Here is an 18,335-nt window from a genome sequence, read left to right on the forward strand (position 1 = left end):
GTAGTGTTAGCTAACGGAAGCTATCTTCAACTCTCTCGTCGAATACTCAACTGAAAAGTTTGGCTTGCTTTTACGATGAAATTGCAGCATAGATGGCACTTATTTACGTGATATAACCAAAGGAAATGGATATTAAAAGAACGTCTACTTTTTCATGGTTCCAAAAGGAAATTTTTATTAAGCCATCGTAAAATACCATTTCTATGCATGTAAAGTATCACTTAATTAAATTCGAAAAAATATGTGGGATAAAATCACTTTGGAATATATCATGGTCTCCCGGTGTTCCTAAAGACACGTAAATTGAAAAAAAATGGCGGACATTATATCCATTGGAATACTATAAAAAGACATAAAACGTATTGTCAATATTTCTCGAAGTTTTACCAGGGGATTCAATATCCGTACCGTGAACCGTAGTAAAGGTCTTATTTATGAGTTTAATACCTATCGTTAATCCAGCCTAGCAATTGCTGCTAAATTAGAAAAAAAATATTAGGGATATACTTCTGAAAGAATGCCTGTGGAAGCGCCATGCAAAGAAATTTGACATTTTCAATTGGAATTCGATGAGAGGAAAATGTTACCGTAATAACACCTGTTCTTTCATGAGATTTGTTGTTTTGAAATGCATACTTTCGTCGAATTACGACTAGAACGGCGCAGACACAGAATTTCTTTTAGAATACCATTCCCGACTCTATGAGAGGACATCAGTTACCATATATCGGGAATAACGGTGATTGCGCGCAAAGTGCGACAATGTTGTGATATCGTAAATTTCTGGTCAGTTGAACTATCTATTACGAATTAACCAATAGCAATAAAAGAAACAAAATATCAAGAATTTCTCTAAAAAATCGGAAACTACATGAAGATTGCTAAAAACCAAATACCTCGAAAAATTCTGTGAGTGAATTGCATAATGTCTGTCTCATTTCGACCAGAATACTACGAATCGACGTTTGCGATTTAACGGATAGTGGTTGGCATAAGGTAACGGAATCGTTTGGTATTCCAACGACGCTCTGGTCAACTTAAATGCTCTTGATTGCATCGATTGTAGCGTGAAAATGGCATCATCGAACCCGATAGGTCGTATCGTGTACATACCATGTCACTTTGATTCCGAAATTGACCGCGGAATTGTTTCCTTCGTAACTATGCATAACTCTTAACGCGCGGAGCAAATAGTATCATTTTAATTTGTATAGAGACGTTGTAATGCAGTTACAAAGTCTCCTTGTATAATTAAACTTACTAGTAACATTATAAGTTATTATTGTTATAAGTTATTAGTATGCAAAAATGAGTATGTAAAGAAAACGCAATAAACAAAAGTATAATATAAAATATTCAGAATATAGTACTCGTTATAATGTTCAGTGAGCGAAATCTTTAATTAAGCTGTAATTAAACTTGATGTCTTTAATTATATCAAAAATATAAATATGCATAAACATTCGTAGCTCATAATAGAATTAGCTTCAATTAACATAATTAAAAATATACCGAGATTTTGGTTTCTTTGATACACTTCCCAGTTTTACTTCGTTTCAATTAACTCCTATGTTTTTAGTTTCTCTTTTGTACACGCGACCTCTATGAAACACAACAAGGCGTCTTTTCATAGCGTTAGAGAAAAATGGCATAATACTATTATCGAGACATTTTAACTTCGATAATAACATAGGTTTCAATCATTGCACGCATCAGGATTGCTTTAATTCCTCTTCAATAATTTCCAACAGATAGGCTACGTACAAACTACTGTCGCGTCGAGTGCGATAAAACCACAGCCGTCATACCGAAAGTTATGGATTTGAACCAGCGGCGAAGTTCTACTAACTCGACATCGTGTAAATTAATCGCGGGAAACTTCGAGCGGCTGCACTGAAAAGTTACCATACAGAATTTAAAATAAACGTTGATTCATTTTTCCCTCGTTCCCTGTTAGCTTCCTTTATCCTTTTTCTTTTTTTTTTTTTTTTTTTTTTTCCTTACTAGAGTACATACACTACCATTCACAAGTATCTGGACGCTTTTGGTTAACTAGAATTTTACAGAAATGTACGCAATAATAAATTAAAAATCGGAAACAGCACTAACTATGTTTCTTGTAGAATCAATAAATAATTATACATTTAAATGATCTCTTTAGATCCTCGATCCTTAACGTTTCATACAATTATACTTCCTCAAACATTTATTTCTATTGGGAAAACTTCAAACCTTTCATTTCATGGGCGTATAGTATAATGAATTGTACAGTGTAAACGAGATATCGATAATTAGAAATTTTTCAAATATTTAAAAAATTTAAACGGAGGGGAAAATTAAGCTTGGATATACCCAGTTTGCTCTTGAATTTAATTTATATTGCAAATTGGAAAATCTGAAGATACGTAATTACAAAATAGTAGCAGATATGCAATTAATAATTCCATTAATCATTATATATAATTATTAATAATTTATATTAATTATTCCATATTGGTTTCTAAATGTCAATGTAATTGTATCGTAATATTCTATTATACGCAGTTATGGCAATTATAAAGAATAAAAAGCTTGCAGGTTCATTTAAATAACTCTTTGATTAAAATACATTTTATATCTATATACTAGTCTATATACTTAGTCTATATACCTAGTCTATATACTTATAAAGTCTATATACTTTAGAACTGCTGAGCACATAAAATAAAGTATCAAATGTTTTCTTTTTTTATAAACACTGAAACACGTTCAGATATCTCATAATGTTAGTGGTATTTAGTATATTCGATTATTAGAAGCTTTCTTTGAGATAGACACGAAATCCATTAAGATTTTGCGTCGACGGGTCTTATTCCTCTTCCCTCGGGACATTCATCGACCAATGTATTTTCCTTTCATGCTGTATTTTCCTTTTGCGTTGGCACGGAGACCAGACTGTACCGTGTATACCTTTATAGCGATTTCAACGAAACGCCAAACCCGCTTAGGGTATCCCTATTTGCTTCCTACTTAACCAAACCAGACAGGATGGCATAACGATTGGTAGATAAGCGGCAAATCTGGACCACCCACTATCGTTTTGTAGCTGAAGCATGTGGGTTATGAAGATGACAGTGATTGCGGGGCGCCCATTTTATTCGTTTGGATGGAACAGGGTCAATCATAACTTGGTGACAGAAGGAAGGGTGGTAAAATTTCGGATAACCTGAAGAAGATGCTGTTCCAAAAATACCACAAAATTATCTCTCTCTCTCTCTCTACCTCTCCCTTTCTGTTTGCTTGTTTAGTAGAGACGATATAATTGGAAAAGAAAATGAATGAAACACAAAAAAGGAAAAATAGATAGCAAACAGGAAATGACGAAACACGAATCTGTGAACATACGTATCACTGTCAATTGATCTAGTTAATCCGACGACAAAAACATCAACGTTTTAAACCGAGATAAAAAGAATAAAATAAATATCTATCAAACGAGTTGAATATATAAAAACCACGAATCTTCTGTTTATATTTCGTTTGGAATTGAACGGTTGAAAGTTGAATTTAAGTACACTGAAATTTATCAGGACTTTAACGAAACGATTGTGAACACGATACAAAGGACAAATCGCAAGTATCAGTGAGGAAAAGGAACCATCGAGCAAATCGAGAATTAATAGGATTAATTGTTACAACGGCGAGTCAATATCTCTGCTTACCTCGAAGCTTGTTGAACGAAGATCTTCTCCTTTCAATGGATCCTGTTCCTGGCTCTATAATTTTATTAAAAGTCCGTCTTTTTATCGTAATCGATCAAACGGACCTCCAGTAGCAGCTGTATACCGACAGGATCCATTTCTGCGTGGTAGATGATTCGACACTTGCAGAATTATATTCACGCTGGAAAACTGATCGACACTCCCGATAGACCGAAATTACATTGGTATATGCGGCGAAATTTTTACAGTAATTTAGAAGCGAAGCATATTAGAGTAATTCGTCGATTAATCGCGAGCAAAGGCTACGAAATTTCCAACGAAAGCATAAATTAACCAAATATATAAATTAACGCAATTTCCTATCTCACCATCGATCCACAATACGAGTCGTGTACGAACGAATTGCGATCGCGACCAACGAAACTCGAAGATTAAGAGATTAGCGGAATTTTATTTTTTCGTGTTACTCGTTTCGACGTGGCAGACTTGAAATCCTCGTTACATATTAATGAATCGTTCACGAACGTCCCAAGATCGCGACCAACGAAATTCGAAAACTAAAAAATTAGCAAAGTTTTATGTTTTTGGCACATTTGCCAATTATTTCTACGCGAGAAACTAAAAACCTTCGTCACATGTTAACGAATCTACGAACGTTTCGCGACTAACGAAACTCAGAGCCGGAATTTTGTTTCCTTCCTTCGTTTTGTCGTCGTCGTCGTCGTTCGGTCGTCAATCGTTTTGACAGGAGAAACTTGAAATCCTTGCCACGTGTTATTGAATCTACAAACGTTTTGCCATCCACAACTATCGAAACTCAAATATCAAAAAATTTGCGTATTTCTTTTTTCTTCGTGCAGTACGATTAGCAATTATTTCAGCACAAAATGCTTGAAATCTTCGTCACGCGTTCGTACACAATTCACGGTATAACAGTGTACAACTGGCGATCGTAACTATCGAATCTTGCAGACTGAAGAATTAGCGTGCTTTTCTTTCTTCTGAACACGGTTACCAATCGTTTCGGCGCGAGGAACTTGAAATTCTACAACTGTATGCGTCACGGTTCGATGTGTATCTGTTGGTTGTTGTCACTTACCATAAGAATTCTAATTGAATTCCAAGTGGATTGGCAAACGCAACAAGGAACGCGGCGCTGCGTAGTCGTAATCTGGTCGATTCTAGAAATTCCTGGCGTGGCTAATCCGCCGGAGTGACCATCGGTGACGATGCTGAAAGAAAAATATGGTGGAGGATGCAAAATAAATAACGCCTCTGTTTGGCTACTGTTGCGTCGTATTGATTTAATCCAGAACGACCAAATGCAACAGATGCATTCCTACGGGAAATCATTGCCACTTATGAACGCGAGCTCTCTTCAGCGATTCCAAATTGGCGCGGAATATTTATCCTCGCGCGGTTTATGTGTACTCCTAATTCATTGTATCATTTGCACGAATGTTGCATCCATGATAATGTAATTAAACCGATTGTATAATTAGATATTTCAGTTATGATTTATCCACAATTCAACGTGACTGTCTATCGTGAATTTCTAATTAACTCCGATTAAATTACATCATTCAGTATACAAGGAAATTCATCGTACGGAATCTGCTTACCGAATTTGTTGATTTGACAAAAATACAATTGGAATATTGGGTGGTTGATTGTAGTATATGGTAGAAAAAGGTTGAACAGAGAAATAGATTAACGTGAACATTCTTCCTAGATCGAATAGGTGTGTTTTTGATTACGATTTGAAAAAAAAAACGGGTGGTTCGAGGAGGCGCGCCCTTCAGCCAATGTCAGGCGTCGAAAGAGGAGAAAGAGTAGACAAAACGATGCATCGTGTTTTGCGACTGCGTCGAGGGAGCGTGGATCCTGGACGAATCCCAGTTCCGCTTCAGTTTACGGCGCGCTGTCGATTTCGACGAATTGATATCTCAGAGTGAATCCATCGGTAGATTTTCTCCTTGTAACAATAAATGATTACGACCTACTCTAAACACCCTATTTGAAAAAGTTACCTGTAGTAATAATTACCTGTAATAATAATAAAAAGTATTAGACGTACGATAGCAATCACGATAATAGATAGAAACGTTAGAAAAGTAATACGTAGATTAACAAGCTTTGACATTTCATATTTTATGTTTCGGCTAAGTGATTTCCTTCTAATCTCCACCATTTTATCACAGTGGTAAATAAAGAAACAAATTCGAATTTTTTCATAGAAATCTGAATTTCTTTACGGCCGGCTGATTTTCATTTTAATTTCTTATATTCTGGTTCCATAGATTCTTGTTTGAAAGCCAAAGAAGAGTATCTCGTCGACTTGAAGGTCTAAGGAACGTGAAACGACGAAGCACCGGGTTGCGACAACGTAACGAGTGAACTTGCCAGAACTGAACGCGTGTGAAACGCGGCGAATTTAAGCGGAGCGGATCTACGAAGGCCAAAGTCCTACAGTGGTGGAAAGAGGAAGACAGAGTAAAAGGTATTATTTACGAAATCTCTGACGAATCGAGTTACCGATAAACAGAACACATCGAGTTAAGTCCGTTCGACTTTATTTTACAAGATGATCAAACACGAAAGCGTTCGTAAAATTCTGATATCATTAGAAATAATTGCAAGCACATTTGCAGCTTACAGAGGAGTTACTTTAATAATTTTTAACGGAAAATCGGTCCGAAATAAAAACTACGAGATAATTCTCGACGATAGTTTTTTAGATAGACTTTTAGATTTGACGATAATTAATATATAGAATAAAAAGTAGTGCGGAATATTGAAAATAATTTGATAATCGAAGGATACAAAAGGACAATTAAATATTTCGTTTATGACGAATCATCGAACTTGTGAAAAATTTAAAGATACAAAAATGCAGACAAATATTGAAAAATATGTGATATAACCAAAGTAGAGTATTATTTCCAATATTTATGATAATTTTGAGATTAAGATGATTTATGGTGTTCTGAAGATGAAACAAATCTCCGTTTACATTTAATTGTTGTATACGTATCTTTAAGAAATATGTGTTTGTGGATCAACTTGACCGAGAAATCTGCCAATTATGAGTTCACAAAAAGTGTGATTTTTCATGAACCATACGAAAAAGATTTTGTCGTGCGGGGTAAAAAAATAGAGCGCAACATATATGTACGCAAATACGTGCAGCAGAAGAAGTGGCGAATAATTGATAGGCAAACATTTTTTGCTCGGCCAGAGTGTTCTAACACGCGAATATATAGCCAGACTTGCAAGTGGTTTTCTAATTTTAAACATTAATGCCTTGGGTCCGACAATGTGTGATCACGATGCTGTTAACGTCGTTTTAAATTAACAACGTGCATCCATTTTCACGAGTAATTCGTATTGAATTATCGTCGAACCACTGTCTTTTCTTTGCATCGCGCTTTCGAGACAATATTCTTCTGTAAATTATCCATTAACGAGTTTCCTCAATATAATATGTGTGTTGCACGAAACATGTTAAAACTTGATTAACCCTATATCAAAAGAAAGACTGGCGATTATATTGGGAAAATTTGACAGAAATCTGAAAATGTTTACGAGCAAGGGATTACGAGCTTCATAAAAGGCACCGACGTATTTGAACAGTCGTTTTTCGTTATATTAGACATCATCCTTTGTTTCTTCAAACAGAAAATTCATATGCATGAAACTACCCCTCAAAACGATTGCGAGTAGATTTCATATTCATTTAAAATTTTTCAAATATTACAGTCTCATTACAATGCTAATAAAGTTTCGAAATGTTTTATACGACACACGTACAAGTGGTTTGATAATTCTCCGAACACTTTCATGAACCATCGTATTTTACCCGATACTACGTATAGTGTGCAAAGAAATACAGCGAATAATATTGCAATGTACGCGAATAATTTGATAGAAATTATATTCTGACTAGGTCCGATATTTCATGGCATTTAAAATACGGTCGAAAAAATTCGTGTAAATGTGGACCGTCGAGTTGATGGTCATATAAATTGTATTTCACGAATTGTAGTTCGTACACGAAGAGCGAAATTAAACTCAGCTGCTTATACGTGACAAGATTAATACGGATGGAAGGGAATTTTGATTAAAACTAAGGAAAAAATTCGACTGGAATAAGCTCGAATAAAGCCTTTGATTTATCAACCTATGATCATCGAAGCGAAGAAGCGTTTGCAACAAAAATGGAAAAACGAATATGTATAGAGAAACTAGCGCATGTATGGAAAGTAGAGCGAGGGAAGAAGTTTCTAGTTATTTTGTTCGATAAGAGTTTCGGCGAATCGGCGTGGCTTGCCGCTTGCGGCAAATTTCCAGTTTATTAGATGAACATGCAGAAATCTGCATGATAAGAAAACTCTGTTAATTTTAATTCACCTGGCGTAAGAAAACTACGGGAATAAAAAAACATTGTCTACTTCTTCGCAACTAATTTTTCAATTTATCTGAATCGGCAGCCACTCGCTTATTTATGAAAGGAATAATTCCATAACGCGAATTTTATTCACTTTGAATGCAGATTGACAAACATTCCACTAATTGTTCTAAAATTAAATTCGTAACAAAGTTCTCTATTTATATTTAAGTTTATCGAGAGAGCTAGTTGTTCCATCTAAAGAACTATGTTAATATTAAATACCAAAGTGGTTTCCAGAGGTAGGAGAAAATCAAAGGTAAAGGGAAATCAAGCAGGAAGATTGTATCAAGAAGTAATGTATTCCGTGACCGTCAGTTAAGCGTACAGTGGTTGCTTCTCGTGTCAACTAAGTTTGACATAGTACCTCAAGTTTCTTGGAAATGGTGTTGCTAACACTTACCGTTTCTCATTTGCATCAAACCAGGTAAAGGTGGGCCTTGGTAAACTGCTGAATAAATTTATTTTAGATTAACAAAATAAAAAGTGGCGAGTCATTACTGTCTCTCTCTCTCTCTCTCTCTCTCTTTTATTTTGAGTTTAGAAATGTTTAATAAATACTTACAGTCGATGGATTTGTTTGCTTTGAATCTCTTACGTAGATTGCCAAAAGAACAGTTAAATTTGATGGGAAAGTAATAATACCACATCAAACACGACTATTTATTCACATGGCACACGTCATACTAATTATTTGAGAAATTCTATTATAATAATTGTCTCCTCTAAATTGTTTTTTACGATGTTACTTGAACAACGTGCACGTGTTACTTCGACAATCTGGACTTTTACGACATTTCCAAATTTTTCAATGCCAGTTGTGGTTAACAGCTGGACGTTTTATTGCTAAGATTTTCCGCTGAGATTGCGTCGTGCAAAGTCCTTTAATACGCACAAGAAATACGAAAAGCGGCAGTAAATCGAGACTCACGGGAATCCATAAAAAGGATTCACAGAAACCTTACGATACCCTTGACGTTTCCAAATTTCGTAAGTTTACCGCGATCTTTGCGATTAAAAACGTATGTAGCTCCTTCTATTTATTGTACGAAGGGTAAGCTTGCTCCTCCTTTCTGTGTAGAAGAAACTGGAAAAAAAGAGAGTATCAGTCCCTCTTTGGACTTTGTCCCTTTAAATAAGATGCAAATAAACCCGAAATAAATTATTCCAGAGCTCTCTTATACAGTTGGATCTTATTACTAAAATTTTGTAAGTCACGCGAGACACAAATTGTTGCTGTTAAATTCTCATGACGAATAGTAAAGAGCTTGTTAAGAAAAAAAAGGGGCGGAGCCTCTTGTAGCTCTGGAATATTTAATTCTGTTCTTTTGTTTATCTTTAACTAATGTACGTGATTTATCCAGGATTTTAAAATGATTGGTAAATACTTTCTTACTATTCCTGGTATTCGGCTTCGAGCTGTTCGTTGGACGTTGAGTGAAATCACTCGAAGTCACGAAAGTCACTCGATTATCGAGTACCCTCAGCATCTAGCGAAAAGAGTAGAACGGTGAATACGCTGTAGACCTTGTCAAATAAACAGGGGCTTACGAAAGTATTGTATCTGAATACGTCTCATAAAAAAAATTTTATAAACATGTTGCGTGTATTATAAATTATTTTATCTGTTAAATTGCACATTTTCCTTAGCAGATTTAATTTTATAAAGTTACATACCGCTTGTCTCGCACCATTTTAATTTTCTTACCCTTATATCCACGTTCCAATTGATTATTCGATGCAGAGATAAACCTAGCGTCACGATTAATTAAAAGAATCATATTAAATCCATTCAGCCATTGTATCATGTCCATATTATCATAATTATCGTACTATATTTCTACTATATTTCTGTGATATCTGTTGAAATATTATCTTCCATTTTATCCTATATATTATCTTCATTTAATATCTACCCAAGTATAAATATACGCTGATTCATTAATATTACATCAAAGCACGGCTTCCTTGATGACGATCAAATATCAGCACACGTTCCTTGAAACATAATAACTTTATTAAAATCCAGCCAAGCGACTTCATCTTTTTGGGGAAGTTAGAAAGATTAGATTACTGGATGACGTGTAAAGATAATTTGAAGAAATAGCAATACGGTTGGAATTTCGAAATAGGAAGTAAAGGTCACTTTTTACGTCTTTTTTATCTGGGCCTGTAGTAAAATTTAAACAACACATATTATATCAGTTAGACTAGACTACGGATTTTTATATAAATTCATATTTTCGAGAATGCAATTAAGAGAGAAGAACCTCGGTAGAAAATTGTTTTACCTAACAAGTATTAGAGAAATCATAGTACTTTGAATATTTTAAGTATTTTTTATATTATTATATATATAACGTTCAATAATTGGATAGTTCCGGGATCGATTCTGAAGTCTGAAAATCGAGTTTTTTTTATTATGAAATAATTAAAAATACAAAAATAAACAACAATTAATATGCGTCTATAACAATAAATAACGATAATTATCAACACGGGAAATAACAAGTCTTTGGTAGAATGTTTACCTGAAAATCGAGAATCGATTTTCAACGTCCTCAGCTACCGATATTTCTTCTTCAGTCTTTAAATCTTAAATCTTCAGTCTTTAAAATCTTAAATAACTATTCTGTAACCTTGCCTGTCTCTAATGTAACTCTCTGTCCGTCCGTTTGGGAAAAACGTGCTTCTTCAAATGGTCGTCCGTAAAACAAAGGAAGATCGTTCTATCCGTGAAACACAGCCTGTCGTGCTACCCCTAAAACAGAAAGAATCTCTATCCTACATGAACTCTAGGGAGTTTACATCTCCCCTCCTCGTGTTCATAATTACATCGTTAATTATCTTCTCTATAAGGGATCAGCTTACTTGAGTGGAAGAAATTCCCATCAGATCTCCGATTACCGTTATCCACTTCATATATGAAGTTTGAAATCCTTCTTAGAATTTTGAGAGGTCCTTTCCTAATTTCTTCCAGCTTATTTCTATTCATTTTGTTTCCGTTGTGGGTGAAGACTATATCACTGTATTCTTCAAGTATTCTTCATATTCTCCATTATTCCCTTAGGGACGATTTCAATCATTTTTCCACACAGTAAATGATTTGGGACAAATCCCGTTACACTGTGTCTGGTGTTATTGTACTCTTCTACGCTTTCTTCTGCAATTTTTGTCCAGTTTCTCTTTTTTTTTTTCGAATTGATCTTACATCTGATGCTGTTTACTAATGTCTGATTTACCCTCTCGTTTAGTCCATTGGAGGATGGACAGTCAATCGAGGTGAAAATTAATTTAATTTTCTTCTTTCTCGCATACTCGAATTTCTTTGGATGTCATTACTGGGTATCGATCTGCACGGATAATTTTTATGGAATCAGTTTCTCCAATCTTCATATTGTCCCAAAATTCCCATTAGGTTATTTGTTGACTGTATACTTTCTCTTTCAATTTTATCTTGGATTTCGATAGGTAATCCAATGACAATCGGGTGCACCCTCACATCTTCAGGCATTCTTCTTTTTACTTCTTTTACTTCCAATATTAGTCGTCCTTCCTCTATTGCATATTCTATGAACGAACCTGAAAGGTATATAAAATTGTAAGCATATCGTATTACCGACCAACCTTTACTCTTAACCTTTGAGTGCTGAATACTCGCGGCCTATGCCGTCCGTACTTACGGCGCGTATCTAGCGCTGACGATCGCTATGGACGAAATAATTTTTCGGTAGATTGAACTCTGTTGATTGACTATTCAAAGCACAAATCGTTATAAGTTATAGCAATTCTTTTGCGCGATATTAAATGATTGAAGAAATTTTTTAATTATTTTTAATTATTTATTATAAACATTGAAATTTACAATTAACTAGAATTTGGGTAATAAACTAGAAAACTAAATTTAGTAAATAGAACACAAGTTAATAATTTAATTGTATGTGAAAATCTCAGTGCTTGAGAAAACTAACAAAACCATATGTAGAGTTTTCTTACAAGTGGTGATCACTTCAACAATAAGGAGACACTATTGGCATTTGTTTAATGCCGTAAGGAATGCATTTATATTTATTTCACACAAATGTAGTAGTATTACTTCTACGTAGGTGTTTGGAACAATTGAGAAACCCATACATGTGTCGTTAGTCCATGCCAGTCACTTACAGAAAACGAGTATATATATCCTTAGTCCTTACTGATAGCTTTCACCAGACACCTATATGGGCCCACAGCACTCAAAGGATTAAAAGTTTTGAGAAATGCTTCCTCCAATCTTCCCAGTTGTGTCCTTCAGCTTTCAGCAGATTCCTTTGGTACTGCTTTCTTTCTGCTGTTTTTCCTAGATACTTTCTTAAACCTTTGACTTTTTCCTCATTACCTTTTATTTTGTATCTTTTGCATTCCTCTTCATGCTCCGATATCCAGTCTGTGGCTTTTCGAGTTCCTTCAAATTGTTCTATATTGAAGTTTATTTCCTCTATTTCCCTCTTATCTCATTTTCGGAGAGTCTCTAGAAGTTTTACCATGTCAATTTCCGTCTTTGTTTTTCTTGTGCGAGTTATTTCTGGTTCCTCTAAGACAATGTCTCGAAATGCGAAGCTTGAATCCGTATTGATATACAATGTTGCTGTCTCGTCATCTATTGTGAGTTTAATATTTCTACATTGGCCTACCTTGGTTAGACTGTTTGCGACCTTCTTCACTATTGGTAAACTGAATAATTGTTGATGGTACTTTTCTTCTTGATATTCCGGGGGGAAAATACAGCATATTTCGTCTTCTGGTCTTCTGATAGATTCTATATCTTCTCTATCTTCTACTGTTTCGCGTTCTCGTTCATGACGACGCATAGGTTAACTTTCAGCAACATGGCGTAGGGAAAGTCGATTTATAAGGTTCAATAATTGGATAATTCAGGGATCGATTCTAAAGTCTGAAAATCGAGTTTTTTTATTATGAAGTAATTAAAAATACAAAAATAAACAATTAATATGCGTCTATAACAATAAATAACGAAAATTATCTACACGGGAAATAACAAGTCTTTGATACAATGTTTACCTGAAAATCGAGAATCGATTTTCAACGTCCTTAGCTACCAATATTTCTCCTTCCGTCTTTAAATCTTAAATCTTCGGTCTTTAAAATCTTAAATAACTATTCTGTAACCTTATCTGTCTCTAATGTAACTCTCTGTCCGTTCGTTTGGGAAGAACGTGTTTCTTCAAATGGCCGTCCGTAAAACAAAGGAAGATCGTTCTGTCCATGAAACACAGCCTGTCGTGCTACACGTAAAACGAAAAGAATCCCTATCCTACATGAACTCTAGGGAGTTTACATCACCCTCCTCGTGTTGATAATTACATCGCAAAATTCACGTGTGAGATGGAAAGTTCAATAAGGCGGTTATGTATATTAACCCGAAAGAAAGCTCATGGCTTTGCAACGCGTTACACGCAACACGGAATTTCCCTCGCTGAAATAATCCTATTACAAGGATACGATATTCCTTAAAAGATCTCGCAATGTAATTCTCCCTCTACAACTTTTTGTTAGGTTTGAAACACGAGAGTTTCGAGGCTCTGCAAAGTCTCGCGAATCTAGAAGTCGAGTTTCAACGTATTTTCGCTTCTTATTTTATAGCTGTTAATAATTATTATCTCACTCTGCACGTACATCAAACGAGTACTTATGTAAATCCAAAGGAAACGGAAACAACCGAGAATAGTGAGGATAATTCGAATACGTACCGATTAGTAAAGTGTTTCGCAAAGAAAAAAAAAAGGAAAATTGTATCGGAGAAATAGGGGAAAAACGGTGGCGTACATCAAGCAATCTTTATGGCTGTAATACATTTATTATTCATTTATGTTCATTTTCTATCGCGTAACAGACATTGAAATAACTGGCAGAACGAGCATATAAATCTTGTATCGCTCGACCTGGCTTCTCCCGATGGAAAAATATTCACCAGCCTGGGACCGTGCATCGCTAATTACTCCGTTCTACTTTTCGAACGCGTTTCCATCCATACAGAAAAGCAAGAAGGCAAACCCTATCGCACAGTCATGAAGAGATGCAAAAGCAAGAAACCAACCAACGACATGCCGATCGACATGGTGGAAGCAGTCCTACAGAGGCTATTCACCATGGGACACGGACCCTCCCATTACGAGGGCCGCGAAGAAGTAGGAGACATCAGCTTCAGCGTCGTCATCGGCGAAGGCGATGTCGTCGATGCCGCCGGAAGAATGAACACCAAGAAGGCTGCAGGAGTCGATGGAAGACTCGAAGACTCCTGGACTGCTGGAAGACGGCCAGAGTAATACTGCTAAGGAAGCCGGGAAAGGATCCCAGTCTCCTTAACGCGTACCGGCCGATAAGCATACTCCCAGCCATGAGCAAGATCTGGGAAAAATGCTTTAAGAAGATCATCGAGAGATGCATCGGAACGGACCAGTTCCATCGGAGGCAGTATGGGTTCAGAAAGAAGAATTAGCTTAGCGAATACCGATAAGAACAGGAAGAAGCTGAAACGGGCACAACGAACGGCCCTGTGCATAACAACGACGGCATACCGTACCGTCTCCCACGCGGCACTTTGCGTGTTGACCGGGAATCTCCCGATCTACATAAAGATAAAGATGCTCGGAGAGACTTACGAGAGGAACAAGATCCATAAGACCAAGATCGGCGCGGATGACGGCAACGAGCTGAAGGGGGAACTGGAGGCGCAAGGAAATTAATACCGAGTGCGCTGCTATTTACCAAAAAGAAGATGGACATCGATCATCACACCATGCAGCTGTTAACCGGGCATTGGAGTGTGGCGGCACTCGACAAGCCAAATACCACTCCAAATGCTTCCTCCAATCTTCCCAGTTGTGTACTTCAGCTTTCAGCAGATTCCTTTGGTACTGCTTTCTTTCTGCTGTTTTTCCTAGATACTTTCTTAAACCTTTGACTTTTTCCTCATTACCTTTTATTTTGTATCTTTTGCATTCCTCTTCATGCTCCGATATCCAGTCTGTGGCTTTTCGAGTTCCTTCAAATTGTTCTATATTGAAGTTTATTTCCTCTATTTCCCTCTTATCTCATTTTCGGAGAGTCTCTAGAAGTTTTACCATGTCAATTTCCGTCTTTGTTTTTCTTGTGCGAGTTATTTCTGGTTCCTCTAAGACAATGTCTCGAATTGCGAAGCTTGAATCCGTATTGATATACAATGTTGCTGTCTCGTCATCTATTGTGAGTTTAATATTTCTACATTGGCCTACCTTGGTTAGACTGTTTGCGACCTTCTTCACTATTGGTAAACTGAATAATTATTGATGGTACTTTTCTTCTTGATATTCCGGGGGGAAAATACAGCATATTTCGTCTTCTGGTCTTCTGATAGATTCTATATCTTCTCTATCTTCTACTGTTTCGCGTTCTCGTTCATGACGACGCGTAGGTTAACTTTCAGCAACATGGCGTAGGGAAAGTCGATTTATAAGGTTCAATAATTGGATAATTCAGGGATCGATTCTAAAGTCTGAAAATCGAGTTTTTTTATTATGAAGTAATTAAAAATACAAAAATAAACAATTAATATGCGTCTATAACAATAAATAACGATAATTATCTACATGGGAAATAACAAGTCTTTGATACAATGTTTACCTGAAAATCGAGAATCGATTTTCAACGTCCTTAGCTACCAATATTTCTCCTTCAGTCTTTAAAATCTTAAATAACTATTCTGTAACCTTATCTGTCTCTAATGTAACTCTCTGTCCGTTCGTTTGGGAAGAACGTGTTTCTTCAAATGGCCGTCCGTAAAACAAAGGAAGATCGTTCTGTCCATGAAACACAGCCTGTCGTGCTACCCGTAAAACGAAAAGAATCCCTATCCTACCTGAACTCTAGGGAGTTTACATATATATGTATGTATATTTTGCGCAATTTTGCATTTTTAAATTTCCTCTAAATGCGCGAAAGTTCATAGTTCATGTACGTAGGAGGATGATGACGTTGTTCAGTTACAGATATGTTGAACATTTTATCGAAATTGGTTGATCAATGGAATCAAGTAACAGACATCGAAAGATCTTTGCTATTTTCTTCTTCTTTCGACTAATTGCAATTTCTTCGAAATCTTTTTACACTTGGTCTATTAAATTAATCCTTCCAAATTGTCAAAAAAGAAGAAAAATAATCATGTCATGTTACAGTGCTAATGAAATGAAATTTCAAAATGTTTCATGTAGCGCGTACAATATGGACATACAAGTTTCCTATTGAAAATGTCAAAATACTTATGAAAACTTTATATCACGTACGCTGTCCCGCTTATCGTGGCCAATTTAATTAATACGAAGCAAAGGATCGTAAGATCATCTTGAATCAGAAGACACACGGAAATTGGCAAGCGTAGACGGAAATTCGGGACGATAAGTCGAGACGAGAGCAAGGAAATTGAAGTAGAGCTGAGGCAGATACCAGTTGTGTGGAATAGAAAGGATTCCAAAATGGTAGATAATGATACGAGGAAAGCCGGGTTACTCAATTATCCCGATTAATCGACTGTAATGTCTTCGAGGATGTCGCTAATTAATTATCAAAGTCCACGAAAGCTTAACTCGACGAGGATAAACAAATGTTTCATATGGTCGACCAGAGATAATTAATTTTCCTTAATCACGTTCGTCGAGCCAGCAGAAATTGGTTGGTTGAGTCTAGCGGAAGACAACTTGGATCTCTTCGTCGCGCCGCAGGAAAATCTGTGATCTTCTCTCCACGTTTTTCTTTTTGTCCCTTTTATGTTCGATGGCGGATCAATATTTCCCAAGTGACGGATTACAGGCCAGGCGTACCAGGAACTGCTAGACGAAGGTACGAGCTGCTTGGAAGCTGCATTAGCTTGGTAGCTTGTGGAATAATCCGCTTGAAAAGGAGCTATTCCGCGTGGAAGCTCCGGACGCACAAAACGCTGAGGAAACGGCAACCCCCTTATGAATTATTCCATCCCTTTTCTTGTATTTGAGAATTAAAGCACCAGTCCGTAGCCTGGTAGCTCTTGACCATAAGTTGAGTTCTATCAAATGTTCCATATTCTTCGACCGATTACAATTTCGGACAGAAATAAACGAACAGATAGTGGAAATAGGTATCGCTGAAACATCGTTGAATTAGGCCGCAATGGTTAGCTGGAGTTTTCGAAATTATTGAGATTTTAGTGCCGAAGCACTTTTTGATCGACGCTTATTTTACATAATTTCATCAGTTTTGTCTATTTTTTGTTTTGTGGGATTAATCGATCTAATGAATAAGCGACTAGAAAATACGGCTTGTTTACACAAAAGAGTAGACGTGTAATTACAATAATTAGGTAAATAATCTATTGCACTGCAAGGATATATAATAAATAAAATTTAACACATTGTTGACCGGAAATTTTACTGAGAATTTATCTCATGTCATCGGTTATTATTTCGTAATTGGATGTGAAAGTAAAACAATATAAATAAACTTTAATAAATTTTATATATTTTTATTTCAACTTTTAATATTTCTTTTTCGTATGATAAACAGTGTAACAATCATCTGCGTGTAATGGTGCACAATTTGGCCATGAAAACACGAGTTAACTCGTGACCGGTCAAAGATGTGTTAAGTATGTACGACAATACCGTAATTCAATTAAACTTCATTAAGCGTACGTGTCTGACTTGAACGTATCTCATCTACTTCCGTTTCGACGAAAGCAAAGAGCTTCATATCGCAACAAACTGTTATATGAAACGAATTGAAAGTCTGATTTCGTTTGAAGGCAAAGGAACATTCTATCTGCTGTGTATGTATCGAGTTAACTTTAATGATCCAAAACCAGAGTTTCCGGGAGGAATCTCGTATCGTATGCAAATGTGACCACAGTTGTTACAAACGTGAACTAACAAGCGCATTGTAACGTTAAACTGGTTGCATAATGCAGGCAACTGATATCCGATACGAACATTAAGCAATAGGTGGTTTAATTTTCTAATAAACAATGTGGGAAATTTAAACAAATTGGTTTTGTGTTTCTGGCCAGCGAAATTGCTCTGACTGACTGAAATTTCGCATCGAAATCGCAGAATGGAGATGTTCATGTTTCTTCGAATGGTGGTCAGGTGTCTGATATTTGGATAGGTGCACGGAAGAAAAAT

General features: G+C 36.1%; 2 long non-coding RNA genes across 9 annotated transcripts; both read right to left on the minus strand.

Annotated features, from left to right (window-relative positions):
- Positions 1–8,431: 8,431 nt before the first annotated feature.
- Positions 8,432–11,172, minus strand: LOC126928039 (uncharacterized). Of its 4 annotated transcripts, none has more exons than XR_007716207.1 (4): positions 10,984–11,172; positions 10,680–10,909; positions 9,545–10,146; positions 8,432–9,235 (listed from the first exon to the last, which is right to left on the minus strand). It is a non-coding gene; the product is annotated as an uncharacterized LOC126928039 (long non-coding RNA). The 4 variants fall into 4 exon arrangements; XR_007716208.1 differs by having other exon boundaries at positions 9,537–10,146; XR_007716206.1 differs by having other exon boundaries at positions 8,432–10,146; positions 11,020–11,172.
- A 3-nt stretch (positions 11,173–11,175) lies between these two features.
- Positions 11,176–16,587, minus strand: LOC126928038 (uncharacterized). 5 transcript variants are annotated; one of them, XR_007716202.1, is made up of 5 exons: positions 15,811–16,585; positions 15,423–15,682; positions 12,527–12,747; positions 11,391–11,730; positions 11,176–11,311 (listed from the first exon to the last, which is right to left on the minus strand). It is a non-coding gene; the product is annotated as an uncharacterized LOC126928038 (long non-coding RNA). The 5 variants fall into 5 exon arrangements; XR_007716204.1 differs by lacking the exons at positions 15,423–15,682; positions 15,811–16,585 and adding exons at positions 12,822–13,081; positions 13,210–13,593; XR_007716201.1 differs by lacking the exon at positions 15,423–15,682 and having other exon boundaries at positions 12,527–13,081; positions 15,811–16,587.
- Between the last annotated feature and the right edge of the window lie 1,748 nt (positions 16,588–18,335).

The sequence above is a fragment of the Bombus affinis genome, unplaced genomic scaffold (assembly GCF_024516045.1).
Source record: "Bombus affinis isolate iyBomAffi1 unplaced genomic scaffold, iyBomAffi1.2 ctg00000497.1, whole genome shotgun sequence".
Taxonomy (NCBI): Eukaryota; Metazoa; Arthropoda; class Insecta; order Hymenoptera; family Apidae; genus Bombus; species Bombus affinis.